Below are 14,750 nucleotides of genomic sequence, written 5' to 3' on the forward strand. Positions count from 1 at the left end.
AACCAAATAGTGACTGTGCATTGAGGATGTTCTTTACCATAAGGGTTCTGCAGTAGTCTACATTCCTCCCTAATGCAGTTGATTTTTGACACTTGATTTCAGTGTGGCCATACTTGGTCAATCATAACAGCTTTCACAGATCTCATCCTAAATACAGGATGTTCACACCAAAGAGACAGATTAGCTAAAATTAACTACTTCTGAACCAACAGAGATCTGATCCTTACTGCCATAACAAGTGAGCTCTCAAAGCTTTGCCAGTGTAGCTGCCCTGAAAGAATATGGATCCATTTAGATCTTGCTTATCTCCCTTTCTCACTGTTCAGTCACTCAGACTGACCCTGCAAGCAACCAGCTCCTCTATACAACAAATAAGAAATCCCAGGCTTTTTTTTTAAGATGCAACGGTCATTATCTATATATTTGCCCATGGGGAAACTGAGGCCCTGATGTACAAGACTAATGTATCCAGCAGACCAAAGTGCTGCTGGCATCCAGCCTGTTTCTCCAGAGTCCTGGCACTGAAAGGACATTAGGAACTGTGGGTACACAAACACAGCATATACAGCTTCCTGGATTCAAATCCCTGAGAAATACAGGAGGCTGCAATTAGGAACGGAACCAGAGCTTACTGCAGTCAGTGGAAATCTTTCCAATTATTTCAACAGGTATCTGGCACTAGCCCCTGATGGATCCTCTGGGGCTGCCTGTTGCCTGTTCTGTGTGGCTTATTAACAACAAAACTCATGGTGAGCATGTAACTCCTCAACTGGCAGGTTTCCTGGTATCTGTGCTTATCTCTCCATTGCAAGCAGCAGCTAAGAGACTGGATGGGGAAAAGAATGTAAGAGGGGAGAGATCAGCCATAGCAAGTCACAAGAGGAAGCATCTTACAGGAGTGGCACAAACCCTTGTTCACTTTTGCCTGTCCCCCAGAAGCTTTTCAGAAAGCTGACAGCTCTGTGGCAATCAGTAGAGCAAACACCATTTCTCAGCTTATGCTCTATTGCAAAAATAGTTTGATACTGAGATTGATCAATGCTCCTTGAAAAGTCAGGTCTCAGATCACATGCTGTATATCCCATGAGCAGCACCAAAACTGAAGTGAGTGACTATGTCTCAGCATACTGCCAAATTCTCCTTCCCCTCCCACACCAGAAACCCACCAAGCTGATGGAGCTGATATGACTGACATCAGCACAGCAGAAGCTAGAGCTTGGCTCGTTTCAAGAGATATCATCACTGGGCATATACCTGCAAGGGAAAGGTCTAGGAAAAGATGCATGTTATTTAAAAGAGAAAATATTACAGACAGGAATTTTGGAGAGCTGCAGTAATGCAGTACAATACCCCAGGTGATATGCCACTCAAACAATGCCCTGCATCAGGGCAAGCTATTTCATTAGTCTAGTAGGAAAAGGAGGAAAAAAAAAAAAAAAAAAAAAAAAAAATATCCCCACCAGATTATACAAGAGCACGAAGCCCTGCAGCTCAGTGCCAAGTAATAAAAATCAATTGTATGATCAATAGGATTTTTTGTCCACAGAGCTTTGAAGATTCTGCTGCTATGCTCTCAGCTGTAATTAGCACTTGATGAACTTAAAATGTTTGATGACTGTGAAATTGTGTTTCTATAGAGACAATGCACATCTGGAACAACAGTATTCAATTCAAAGGTCTATGGAGTCTCACACCATTAAACACAGAACGTTAAATAGAGTTTTCACTGTGAAAATGAGGCAGCCTCTTTGATGTGCTGTCATCAGCTCTGGTCCACTTGCTCCTCAAAGCACTGAGACAGACAATCTTCATAAAGCTTGGGATATACTTTCAAGCAACGACAAAGTTTTCTTGTTTAGGAATGAATGTACTCTCCCAGCAGAAGAGGGGCAGACTACCCTTACTTCAATTTCACCTTCAGAGTCAGAATGAAGGCAGAATGGGGTATATTGCTCTATATACCAATAAATGTAGGGAGAGAGAAAAACTCATTAACAAATTAACCTGTTTCAGCTTCACTACAAACTAAGCTGCTTTGTGATATAGATTAGAAAACAGAATATTTTGTTGGAAGAAAAAAAAGAGAAAATGCATTGCAAATATGATTTACTCCAACTCACAATTTTGCAGGGCTGGGAATGCAATGGAAATACAGAGGAGAGTGTGTGTTTTCTTCTCCAGAACCAGTATTTTTCACTGTAAGCATTTCTGCCTTGCACACTAAATGAAAACAGATGGCTCTTTTCTGGGCCGGAAACACACACCTGAAAAGGAATGCTGAACTGGCAAAGACAAGACAAAGGACAAGGAGAGGCTAATGTTCTCATTCCCTAGAGCAATAGAAACTGGGCTACACCCTCAGTTTAGAACAGACCCCTTCATAGGGTCGGGATAACCTGCGCTAATGTTTCCAACTGTGCTAGTCATTACTCATCTGGGCAACTAAACCCCCCCAAAAAAAGGCCCATTGTATCAGACAGTTATTTCCAAAGCGTGGAGACACAAAACAGATCAGTGGTGTCACCTGCCCTGCTTTAAGGGTTAATGCCAATGGAGTGTGAATGTGACTTTCAGAAGACATTGGGTGAGAAGCTGGCCCTCTCAGGATGGGGGCCCACAGCATGGGATCACTGTGTGGCAGCTCGGACTGGCCTAAGCTGCCTTTCACTGTACTCGAAAGCCTAAACCCAGAAAAATAAAAAATTAAGGCCTGCAAATGGATCTTGTCCTTACAGAAGTGGGCAGGGCCAGTGTTCAGAACCAGGACACTGGTTTCTACTATCATGCTGGGCAGATGTTTAAAGAAACTGAGGAAGAGTATCCGTTGGAATTCTCTCTTTTAGTGCTGCCTCCTCAGTCATGGAAAAAATTTCTCTTCTGTCTCTCTGCATGTCCTACCATTGCCCCCAGACTCCAAAGAAACAAATCTAAGCCTAAATATTAATAAAAATTTTCATGGTTTCACTCTGACTACATGTGTTTCTGCACAGAAATTCAATGAGAATTGCTGCTTTAAATCTCATGCTTGATCTCTTTGGATTTCAAGTCTGCTATGGAAAGATTGTCATGAATCATGGAATATGATGAGCTAAGGATCATGGACTCTAACTCCTGGCCTTACACAGGATCCCCAAGAATCACACCATGTCCCTGAAAGCATTGTCCAAACACTTTTGGAACTATGTCAGGATTGGTGCTGGGAGCCTGAATTTATTGTGAAGAGGGACAAGCCTGCTCATGTCCAAACAAGCTCGCGTTTTCGTTTATCTGTAAGAGTGGATACAATTCATACATAAAAACAAAAAATCAACAATTTACACCAAGGTGATTTAAATAAATATAATGAAATCATTTTATTTTCCTGTGTCTCATGTCCATGCTTTACTCTGGATTCAGTATTCTTGTTTATATTGACTCCATGGTGTATTTTCATAATGGCAGAAATCACTATGTAACATGTCACATTACGTGACAAGGTTAATGCATGGCAAGCTTTGAGGGCTGGATATGAATCTACAGGGCTGATCTCAGATTTCAAGCTGAGCTTTTTAAAGGTTTGTCCATGCTAACACTGCTATTTTCCAAGTCATTCCCGTTTCTGATCTGTAAGGTCTGAAAATTAACAGTTGTCTGCACATAAAAATACAATGAAGAAAACACATTGCTGAAATGGAGCAGCATCTCATATTTAAACACACCTAAAAAAATGTGTGAATATGCATCAAAAACCAACAAAAAATTCCCTTCATATATGACATGAGATGTACCAGTGTGTATTTTCTGCCTGCTTTTGTAAGGTGCCTATAGAACGTTTTAAAGTTAGGGGTTAAATATTCAACCTTTACTTTGAGCTTTCCTGCCCCTGAAGTGTTCCATAGATACTTAAAATATAAGACCTGACTTTTGAAGGATGCTCTATTGAGTTTTCAGATATTATCTGATTGTAACACTTTACCCTCAACCTATTCTTGGCTTCTGCTTTGTATTATCATGAATCTCTAGTTTGTACCCGTAGGGGCAAGGTCTTTGGATTTTTTCTTCAAACTTTAGTAGCACTGCACCGGGACCAGCTTTTGCTTCACCAATTCTTTGATCACAACAGAACTGCAGCAAAACCATAAAGACTAGAAAAGCTTTGTTAATTCAAGTCCCCAGTGCTCTTAAACTCCCCGCGATCCTCCTATTTTTTTTCCAGAAAAGTGTGGGTGTAATTAGCTGATATTTGCCAATTCAGCTATGACAGGCAGCAAGACAACCTGAAGACATAGCACATCTTCGCTTGACTATTTTGCAACCTGTTAAAAGGGTAGCAAAGGCTATGCTAAATTCCTGTGTTGTACTAAGGCATATCCCAGCAGGCAGCCTGGAACATCAGTTACTGATCTAATGCATCTGCCTTGTCATACTCATCTAAACTGGCTGGATCATAGCTCCCATTTAGGTAAATATCCCAAGTTGTGAGAGCTGAAGGATCTGGGAAACTCACCTCAACAAAGACATGATAATTTATGTCAGCCAGAGTAGCATCTTTGTGCAACTTTAAATCGGTGGAGGATTTCCCCCATCGTCCCTGGAAATGTTCCACAAAAATACAATGTTCGCTTTAGTCTCTGTTGTCATTGTCTTAAGCAATTACTGCTTTATATTGCCAAGAAAAGTGTATAGAAGTATATATTTTAATCTCAAGGTGACTTACTGCCTGTTTTTCTGTAATGAGAGAAAGGTGCTTTACTTCAACAGCTTTTATTAGTGGTGAAAAAAGAAAAGGCAGTGATCAGATTTTGTGATTGAATAGAGAAGGTAATTTGCACTCCAGTCTTCTTGGAAATGAGGCTTTTTATTACAAAAATGGAAAGGTCTGAAAGGAATAACTGTCTTTCATGCATTGTGGCACATGAGAAAAAGGCTGGAGAATAGTGGGGGGTTTCTTTTGTCCAATATGTCGTTTTTTCCTGGAGAGAAAACCAGAGCTAAATCTTAGCCAGATCTCTGGCACTGACCAGTTCGTTGGTTCTCAGGGCTCCTGAATGTGGGCAGCCCTTGTAAGTAATGGCCTTGTCTTGCACTGATGGCACAAGACACAGCACAGAGATAAAGAGGATTGAGTTCTAGAAGAGCGTGTGAAGACAATGTGGAAACTTGTATCATAGTCCAGGTTGTATCTACGGAGACTTTCTCTCCTGCCACCAAGCCACAGGAACCAGCACTGCAGAAGTCTATTCTATAGATTTGCTATCTATAGAAATAGATAGCAAATAGATCTTTCGTTGCTGACATATTTGAGGTCAGGGTACTGCTCCTGCAAAATCAGATATTGTGAAAAAAGAGCATTGTGGACTTTGAAGAAGTAGAAAGCTTCAATTTTAAATAAAAGGCTTGGAATTAAAAATTGTGTCAATAATTTAAGGAATCAGACTGAAACCAGTGGCTCAGAGAGTTAATTCCACTTAAGTAGTCTGGAACACAGTTTAAATCCCAAAGGCTTCTTTTTTAACATAGTATGAAGTAACATTTTTGAGCAATTTTGTTGAAGTTTTCAAGTAAAGCAAAACAGCCTGCTTAGAAGTTGAATTTAATTTCATTATTAAATAGCTGGGTTTTTTTCTTTTGCTTAATAAAATCCAGCATGAAACACAAACAGAAGGTGAAAATGCCAGCTCTACTTTGTATGTCTTCAAGAAAAAGAAATTAATAGCCAAACTGTAGAAGCAGATGATTATAAAGACTCCACTATCAGAAAAAAAGCAAGAAAAAACAAAAACAAAACAAAACAAAACAAAAAACCCAAACAAACTAAAACAACAACAAAAAAAACCCAAACAAAAAAAAACCACAAAAAAACAAAAACAACCCACAAAACAAAAAACCCCACCCTGCTCATTTCCTAATTAAGGAACAAAAGTGTTATAAATTACTGAGCACAATTGGGTAGGTCAATCAATAAGATAATTTATTAGTTAGTTGATAAGGAACAGGCAAGCAGCGCTCGGGACATGGGGAGTCTGTGCTCCACCAACACGTCCATCTCACCTTTGGTCACTGCCCCTTTTATCGGCAGTTTCTTGGTGGGCTGTGACATGCCCACTGTGCTGGGGTACAAGTCCGAGCAAGCCCAGACATGTTGGCTAGGACTCAAGCAGCAGTGGCTACAAGCCCCCACTCGGTTTGGACAAGGCTCGAACATGTTGTCAGGTTGCACTCCTAGCAAGCAGGTAACAGCAGGGACAAGCCTGCTCATGTCCAAACAAGCTCGCGTTTTCGTTTATCTATAAGAGTGGATACAATTCATACATTAAAACAAAAAATCAACAACTTACACCAAGGTGATTTAAATAAATATAATGAAATCATTTGAGTTTCCTGTGTCTCATGTCCATGCTTTACTCTGGATTCAGTATTCTTGTTTATATTGACTCCGTGGTGTATTTTCATAATAACGTGCATCACTATGTTATAGATAAAAACGAGATCAAGCCGAATTAAATATGATTAAAATAAGCGATATTTATTTTGTGACCCAAACATGGCCCTCGATAGCCACAATCAAAAAGGGACAACGCCGAGCCCGGGGTCGGCGCCGGGTGAACACACTCTGATCTGATCTCTATCACATCGGATCCCGCAATGGTCACAAAACTACCTTGGTCAGCCCAGTTTTTTTACAGATTTTTTTTAGCCCAGAGCGGAGGTCTTTGTCTTCTTTCGTTGTTCCTCATATTCATATGGTTTTCTTTCACTGCGCTGGGCCGGACAAAACCATATCCTGGGAGACGATGAATTCTGATGAAGGCATGTCCTGGCTTTTGGGAAGGTGCTATTGAGATGTAACTTGCAGGTCTTAGTTTACTGGAAACCGGCATTCAGATGTATTTTCCCCCATGGCTCTGGTTATCTTAGTCGTGGGTGCTTATCGGGCTTTCATCGTTTGGGTGTTCCTGGATAGTTCCTGAAAGGGCCATCTCTGCCGGGACTACGTTTATTGTTTTGCTAATCCCAGCTCTTCAGTTTTTGTTGGCAGTTAGGGTGTTGCGATGAATCAATCCCTGTTCTTCCCTCCGCAGCTTTTGATTTTCAAGTTTCTTTATTATTTTATTCATACAGACATTGCTTATTCTACATTATTTTACAACTTTACACGAATTACATCATATCATATATCACAACTATGTAACATCTCACAAAAGTAAGAACAGTAATATTTTTCATAGACTTAAAAAAACCCTAAACCAAATGAAATACTGTTTCCTCATTTTATATGATGGAATGGATTTTCTCACTTTTTCATCTCAGGTTTTCTCTGTCTGCAGGCTATGTCCCATGCCTACAAAGAACCAGAAAATTATTCTGATACATAAGCAAAAAGGAACTCACTGGAGCAGAGAGGTGAGAATGGTTGAGCGAGCCTTGACAGGAGCTCAAAAGAAGATTATTTGTTGCTCAGAGAGGCACTAGATGGTTGTGTAAGATGGAGATGACAAGATCAGCTGTGATTACAGAGATTGTCCTGAGACTGGAACTATCAACTATATCAGTGCAGCAGAAGAAAAGAAACATAAACAAAACCTTCCCATTTAGAAATATTGAGTAACATCTACCAAGGCAATCAGCTTCTCAAGATAAACAGAGCCCAGGATCAGGCCATCTGAATGTTTTGTTAATGTTTTCAGAGCATGGGAAACAGCAACAACCACAGTTATCATCAGGTGCAGCTGAAGAAGAACATTTTAAGAACCATATATAAAGTTCTACTGCTCAAAATTACTTGGGAGATCTTCCAGATGGGACACAAATATGAACTGTAGATTTTAACAAATTGGTGTGGTTTTGGTTGCTTCCTCAAATTTATTTGGTTGCTGAATGTTCAGCATGAATAAATGAAGAGAGAGAACCAAAGGGGGAAAAAACTACATTGCAAACAAAGTTCAGCCAAGCGTTATTTTTCAATTGGTTGAAGAAGGAATCTTCCTACACTTAATATGACCTAGAAACTGCATATTCCCCAGCAGCCCTAATTAGTGGAAGAAATTAAGTGTTTTACCACATAACCTTCAAATAATCTCTTTGAATTCACTGGTTTCCCAAGTGTTTCTTCCTTGTCCGATTTCATACAGTTAATGAAACATCTCAATCAAGGAGCAGGTTTTTATATGTGAGCAGTTTCTGTCTGCATTCTAAAGGGCTGAGATATGATAAAAATTACCAATCTTTGTTTTGTTCTTTAGGGTAAAATGAGTGTCAGCACCATATCCTCTTTCTGACTTAGAAATTATTTCTCAGGTATTTCACCTCCCTTTTTACTCTCTGAAGAATACTTTCACATCACAGGAGAAGGAGAATATGGGTTTGGGAATCCAAAATGCTTTGTTTCTCATATACAGCTGCTAATTGGAACATCCAGCCCCTCTCCAGCTTTACCTTTGAGATGGGACATTTTGCTCTGTGCCCTCAGAAAGTTCTTGTGAAGAGAACACACTTTGTACTTGTCAAGGCACTGACATTGCCATGCCTGGCACATATGTACATAAATAAAATTTTATCCAAGACACAGAGTGACAGAGGCATCCTGTTAATGGAAGGACTGTTTTCCTTTTTTTTTATTCAGCAGCTATTCAGAAATTGTTTTTCAATGACCTTTGGCCCAGCCTTCCAGGAACAGATGTCTGACCTAAGAAACCTAACCTAAGCTCACCAAAGTAGTGTCATCCCATTCCAAAGTCTGGGAAATTAACCCACACAGAGAAAGTCTGGATGGTGCACAGCATTTCTAGAGCTTCTTCTGCCTTTTTTCTTTGTTTTCCTCCACTCACTTAATTCCACTATGACTAAGTAGAACAAATACAGTTAAAATTCCTATTGGAATTATTGCTATTGGCAAATCCTCTGCTAAGGGGAAAATTTATTGGAGTTTAATCTATATGAAATATCAAGCCACATAATTCAGTTGGTTAAAGTGTTTATGTAATACAGATCCTTGATTGTTGTATTTGACTATTTGGTTGATATTTTGCATTGAAATGGTTCCTTCCCGGATCTCCCCATGGTCTGTTATACCCACCCCTCCCCTTTTCCCCCCAGCTGATCGGCTGTGATCTGGGGTTCCTCTGCCCCTTGCCAAGGTTTCCAAAAATCCCTGCGGTTCCCATGCTCGCTCTCTTTTTCCCCTGGAACTCATTCGGGAATACAGCCTTGGATTATCCCAGGAAGAAGAGCCTCCTTGGTCTTTTGCTCTGTCCATGCTGAATTCCCTCCATCTCTGACCCGGAGCAAGCCGAGGCAGGTCGGAGACTGGGGAGGGAATTAGGGCACTTGATGACCTTCATATTTTGGGGACTGGTTGGCTCAGTGAGCTACCCCAGAATCCTCAACATGGTCAATCCTGTTTGCCTCTCTCTCTCACTTTGAACTGCACTTAGTTAAAAATTTAGTAAAGAGATTTATAAGCTTATCAGTTTTGAAGACTGCTGGTAAGCAATAGAAGATGAAGCCAACTAATCTGTAAAATAATTGTTAAGACTTTTTTTTTTTTTTTTTAATGCTCAACTTAAAGATCATTTAAAATATGAAAAATTATTACTGCATTTTCACTAGAAGTTCAAATTCTGTTTGTGTTGAAGTTGTGGGGGTTTAGAGTAACTGAAGAACATTATGTGTGAGAAAGCATTCCAGTGAAAACATTTGGCCAGCCCCAACAGACTTTTAGAAAACTTCTTCGTCTTACTATTAAAAATGTGGGGGTAAGTACCTAATGGAGTAAAGAAATTACTTATTGACTAAGGCTCTTATCTATTCACTTTCCAAAATAAACACACATTGTGGTTTTGAAGGCCATAAAAACTACAATGCAAATGCAAGCCCACGATCTGCAGCATTATAATCCATTAGTGACTAGGCACAAGGAAGAGAGCAAAGGCCAAAAGGGATGAGAATAAAGCAGGGCATACAAATCTAACCTCAAGAACCAGCTGGAAGTTATCCATCAGAGGGTTTCCTAATGGAAAACAAGTTCAACAAAAATTTTGTTGAAATTTTATTTTTACAGTAATTATTTCAAGTCCACAGTGGGAGAAATTGCAATGAAGTTATGTTATTTCGACAGTTTTCAACATTTTCAAATCCTACTTCAGGTCACAGACAGATGCTCAAAGGCTGAAAAATCCCTTAGGAGGAGGGGAAAAAAAAATAAGAAGAAGAAGAAGAAGGAAAAAAAAACAACAGGAAGAAAAAAATTGTTCAGACTTGCTTGTTCACTTGGATCTTCCTAAGTAAGGTTTTCTTTTGACAACTAAATTCTCATCAGCTGGAAGCAAACCCAATGGGTCAGAATCAACTGAGTTGTCATTTGGCCCACAGTTTGACAGCTTCTGTTTCCCTGGGTGTTCTTGGAAGAAGGCTGTTCAGATAAAGTGTTTGCTTCTGGTTGCAGATGCATTTCTCTTTCAGAGTATCTGGGGACACACAGAAACCCACACCAAAATTGTTCTGCACCATATTCTGACTTCTCACAGCAGGGTAACGGAGTAGGTTAGTATCAGTTCAGTATCACATAAACATGTCATATAGCTCTTCTGCTGCAACTCCTTTCCTAAGACCTGCTCATTTTCTTTATGTGTAAAATTTTACAGCTGCTTGAAAACGTGGTCATGTTTCTGGCACTATTTTTGCCTAGAAGCAATTCAGTAACTAGGAACATTATGAAAAATGCAGTTGATTCTTGTTTTGAGCTTCGGAAAAATAAACCGGGCTTGTCGTCCTCAGCCGAGTAGTCCCGCACACAGCCCGGAGCTCAGACCTGGTGTTCCTCCAGGCTGGAGGAGCAGTGCTGGAGCCGGCGGACTGCTGGCACCATCTAGTGATGTCTGCGGGCTTGTACAGCTTCCTCCTGCCTGAAGAGGGAATCCTGGCTCAGCATGCCAGAGATCTCCGGAAGGAAAAGGGGGAGAAAACAACACTTAAACCACAAATACTGTTACAAGGACTAGAGTTCTATAGGCGGCATCACTATTTTTAAGTGGCTGAGTTAAGTACATCTTTATCATGTTTTTATGGATATCTAATGAACTACAGAAGGTTTACGGGGCACAACAGAGTGGTACTTACTGGAGATAAGATGCAATGGGAAGAGTCAACTGCATTTCCACGTGGATTTTTCTGTAAACCCGAAGTTTTCAGTTAAAAAAATCTAGACAAAGCCTCGGACTTTCTCTCCTCCTTGTAAAGTTGTCAGCGCTCAGCCTCTGCTCATATGGCAACAAGAATTTCCACTGATCCTCTTTTAGAACCTTTTGAAAGGCCTTCAACAGGGACACTAGCCTTTCTCTCAGTCTTCTCATCAGCTGTGAGACTGGGCTTTGGTTCCGTTGCAGAAACCAAGGTGGAAGGTACTGCCACCTGTCACCTACCATGAAGGTAGGCTGTAGTGGAGAGAAAGCCTGTGTTGATTTCCCACCACAGTAACAGCAAGTTACTCCATTGTGAATTTGACTGGAAGTTCCTCATCTCATCCCAGTCAGGTCTCTTAGTGGTCCCTTGCCTTTCCTGCCTGCTCTTTTGTTTCCAAACTGGCACAAACCATAAGGGAAACAGTGCAGTCCTCAGCCTTCTGAGGACTGATATCACCTGCAAAGCTGGACACATCTTTTCTTTCTTGCTGTCCATCTTCAGGAGGGGATGGTTTTGGTCAACCAAAGGCTTTTGTGATTCTGTCTCCTTTTTTTGGACTGTTGTATTTTTTTCCTTTAGAGAAAAAATAATCAAGGTATCCAAGGCCATTTTAGGCTGTATAGTATCAAAATCAGGCAAAAAAAAATTCTAGGGGAGTTGGAAGCCAGTTGTATTTGAAAAATCTTCTTTCTTTATAAGGCATTTCAGAACTGCCACCGAATAACAGGCTCGGAGTTGAAACCAAGTTTTGAGGCTGAGCAGAATTTTTTTCCCATTGTTCTCATCTGCTGAAAGATACAGGAAGTCAAAATCAGATTACTTTAGAAAGAAAACATTTCCTTTCCTCTGTGTTCCTTCTTCTAAACCAATGACCTGAGTTTTGGTGATCTCTTTAGTGCCATATCACTGTGATAACAGCAGCGCGAGACACACTAAAGACCATAGAAAAGGTAGAAGATGACAGAGAAGATCATCAGGTTGGAGAGAGCCAAGGCCAAAGCAGGGGACTTTGGCTGAAGAGAGCGGTAGAGAGAGGCATCCATTTCCAAATGAGGTCAGCTCATGCTCTTACCTCCCAGGCAGTTGAGTCACATCCATGGAGTGCAGAACAACCCTAGAAAGAGGTTTGCTTAGCTCCAGCTGGCCCAGGGGTATTTCACTGGAGATCAGCCCTTGCCGGAGAAGGAAAGCTGAGGCAAGAGACCTTGCCTGGGGCTAAGGGTTATGTCAGAGAACCAACAGGAAACCCCAAGCCTCTGAGGTGGTGCTTGGAGACGGGCCCAGGAATGCATGCACTTTGTAGGGACCACCACTGCTTAGAAAAGACAGGGTTTGGTGGTTGTTTTTTTAATTAGAAGTGGTAAATAGGAGTCACAAGTCTCAGGATCTGTGCTGTAAATTACTAAGCTGTTCAACTTCAATTACATTGCCTGTCTCCATAGACCATTGTGCAAAATAGAGGCAACTCTTGCCTGAATTGTCAGGTTATTTCCAGGGATTGCTGGCTTGAAAAAAGGCATAGAAACCTTTGGATGAAAATTCTGTGACATTCAGGAGACTAGAATTAGAGCAAGAGAAAGAGCAGATGTGTGTAAAGAAAAACTACCACAAATATGTCTCTAGCTCTGCCATGGGGAGCAAGGAAGCTATTCACCTAAAAATGAACTTAAAGGCTATTGGTGACTTCATGGAGATTTTTTCTTTTGAATTTGAGGGCAGAGAAGATAGGAAGGGATGAGAGCAGAAGTGAGGCACTCTCCATTTTTCCTGCTAGTATGCTAAAACTGAGGTTGACATTGTGTTCCCAGAGATTAAGCACCTACTCACAGCCCAATCTTTTATTGAAATGATCCAAAGAGGTCTCACCTGAAGAGTTAAGTTACTGAGTGACATCTATATATATGATAGATGCACTCTGCAATGACTCAAAGGACTGTCAACATCCCTGTCCCTGGCATCCCCACCAAGGGACCAGTCACTATTCTTCCACTCAACTTTTTGCCATAACTCTCCTATGGCTGTTTTTGATGGAAACAAACCCAGCAATAAACCTCATCTGTCCTTCACTTGCAGCACAGCCTCTGCTGCAGATGACAGCAGCTTAAGCACTCTGACCCATACCAAGGAAGACCAAGAAGGCTCCTTTGACCGACCTGAGGGCAAGGGACAGGTTCAGCTGCCTGGCTTGAGACAGGGAGCATTGCTGCAGGTCTGATGCTTCCAGCCAAGATGTAGATGCAGAAAGCTCAATTTACTAAGGTTAAAAATACAACCTGGGCTAGGGATCTATCCTTTTAGATCTACCTTTTCCTACATACAGCTGATATTATACATATATATACTTATATACAAGGACAGTGTTAAAGCAATTTATGTCAGCATGGCTAAGCCTTAAAAACAAACAAAAGACAACCACCAAACCAAAATCAGAAACCTAGTATTTCAGAGGATTAGCAAAGCCTGAATAAGGCAGCTGAATTAAGACATGAGCTTGACAGGCCATTAGGAAGCTAAGTCATCCCTCATGCCAGCCAACTCACCTTTTGGGCAGTTCACTGTGTAGGCAAGGTCTCCTGCTGGCCTGCAAGGTTCTGTAGAGCCATGCACCTGTGCTTGGCTACCTGGTTCTGTTAAAAAACAACTTAGCACAAAGCAGATTCTTAGCATGTTTTCAGCCTAGTGGGTTTTATCCTGTTTTTCTACTGGGAAAAAAATAGCAGGTTTTCTGACAGGGTGCAAGCAACTAAGATAAGGATGACCTGACTGCAGGTTTAACAGAAAATGATGTCTCAGGTTGCCAACCCACTTGGGTTCTCTAGGCAAGTCAGCTTGTCTCAGGAACACCTATCTGCTGCTGAGGGGAAGCACTAGCTGGTGACACAAAGGGCAGGGCCTCTCTATTGATCCAGTTTGAAATCATAAACTCAGCATGGGCTAAGAGGCACTCAGGTACCAGCCTCTGCCACACTCCTACACCTCCCTAGCAGTCTGTGGGCAGGCTCAGGCACCACTCCTGTTCCCTGTCCACACCACGAACTGTTCACATACAGTCTACAAAACTCCAGGAGGAGCAACCCAAGCCTGCCCCTTGTCTGCGCACTAACAGCCCCTGCCACACTGCAGCCCCCAAGGCTGTGTCCTCTGGCAGCACTGCACCCTGCTCCTTCCTGCTCAAGTAACAACTGCACAGCTCACAAACCTACATTTCCACTGTCACCTGCATTACCTCTGTAACTCAAATTTAAATTCCACAGCTTCCATCAAGCCGCAATTCTTCTCTGGTGGCAGATAATATTGCCCTTCATGCCTACTTGGCCCATCCTTCCAAATGAAAAACAGCTTCAGCACTGCATTTGAACCTTGTCTGTGTGCATGCAGTCCCAATCTTGCGCCCTGCCCTTACTAAAGCAGGCAGGGAAATGAAAACAATATGCTGAAAAGGAAAAAGAACCAATTTCTGGAACCACTGTCCTTGGCTGCAGTCAAGTCTGGCATCACCGTATTGACTCCCTCAGGCCTCCTTGCCTGGCTTCAGTTCTTTAAGAGCTCTGTCAATGATACTGGACTGCTCCTGCCTCTAATTACAAATG

This window comes from Oenanthe melanoleuca, chromosome 4, assembly GCF_029582105.1.
Source record: "Oenanthe melanoleuca isolate GR-GAL-2019-014 chromosome 4, OMel1.0, whole genome shotgun sequence".
NCBI classification, from domain to species: Eukaryota; Metazoa; Chordata; class Aves; order Passeriformes; family Muscicapidae; genus Oenanthe; species Oenanthe melanoleuca.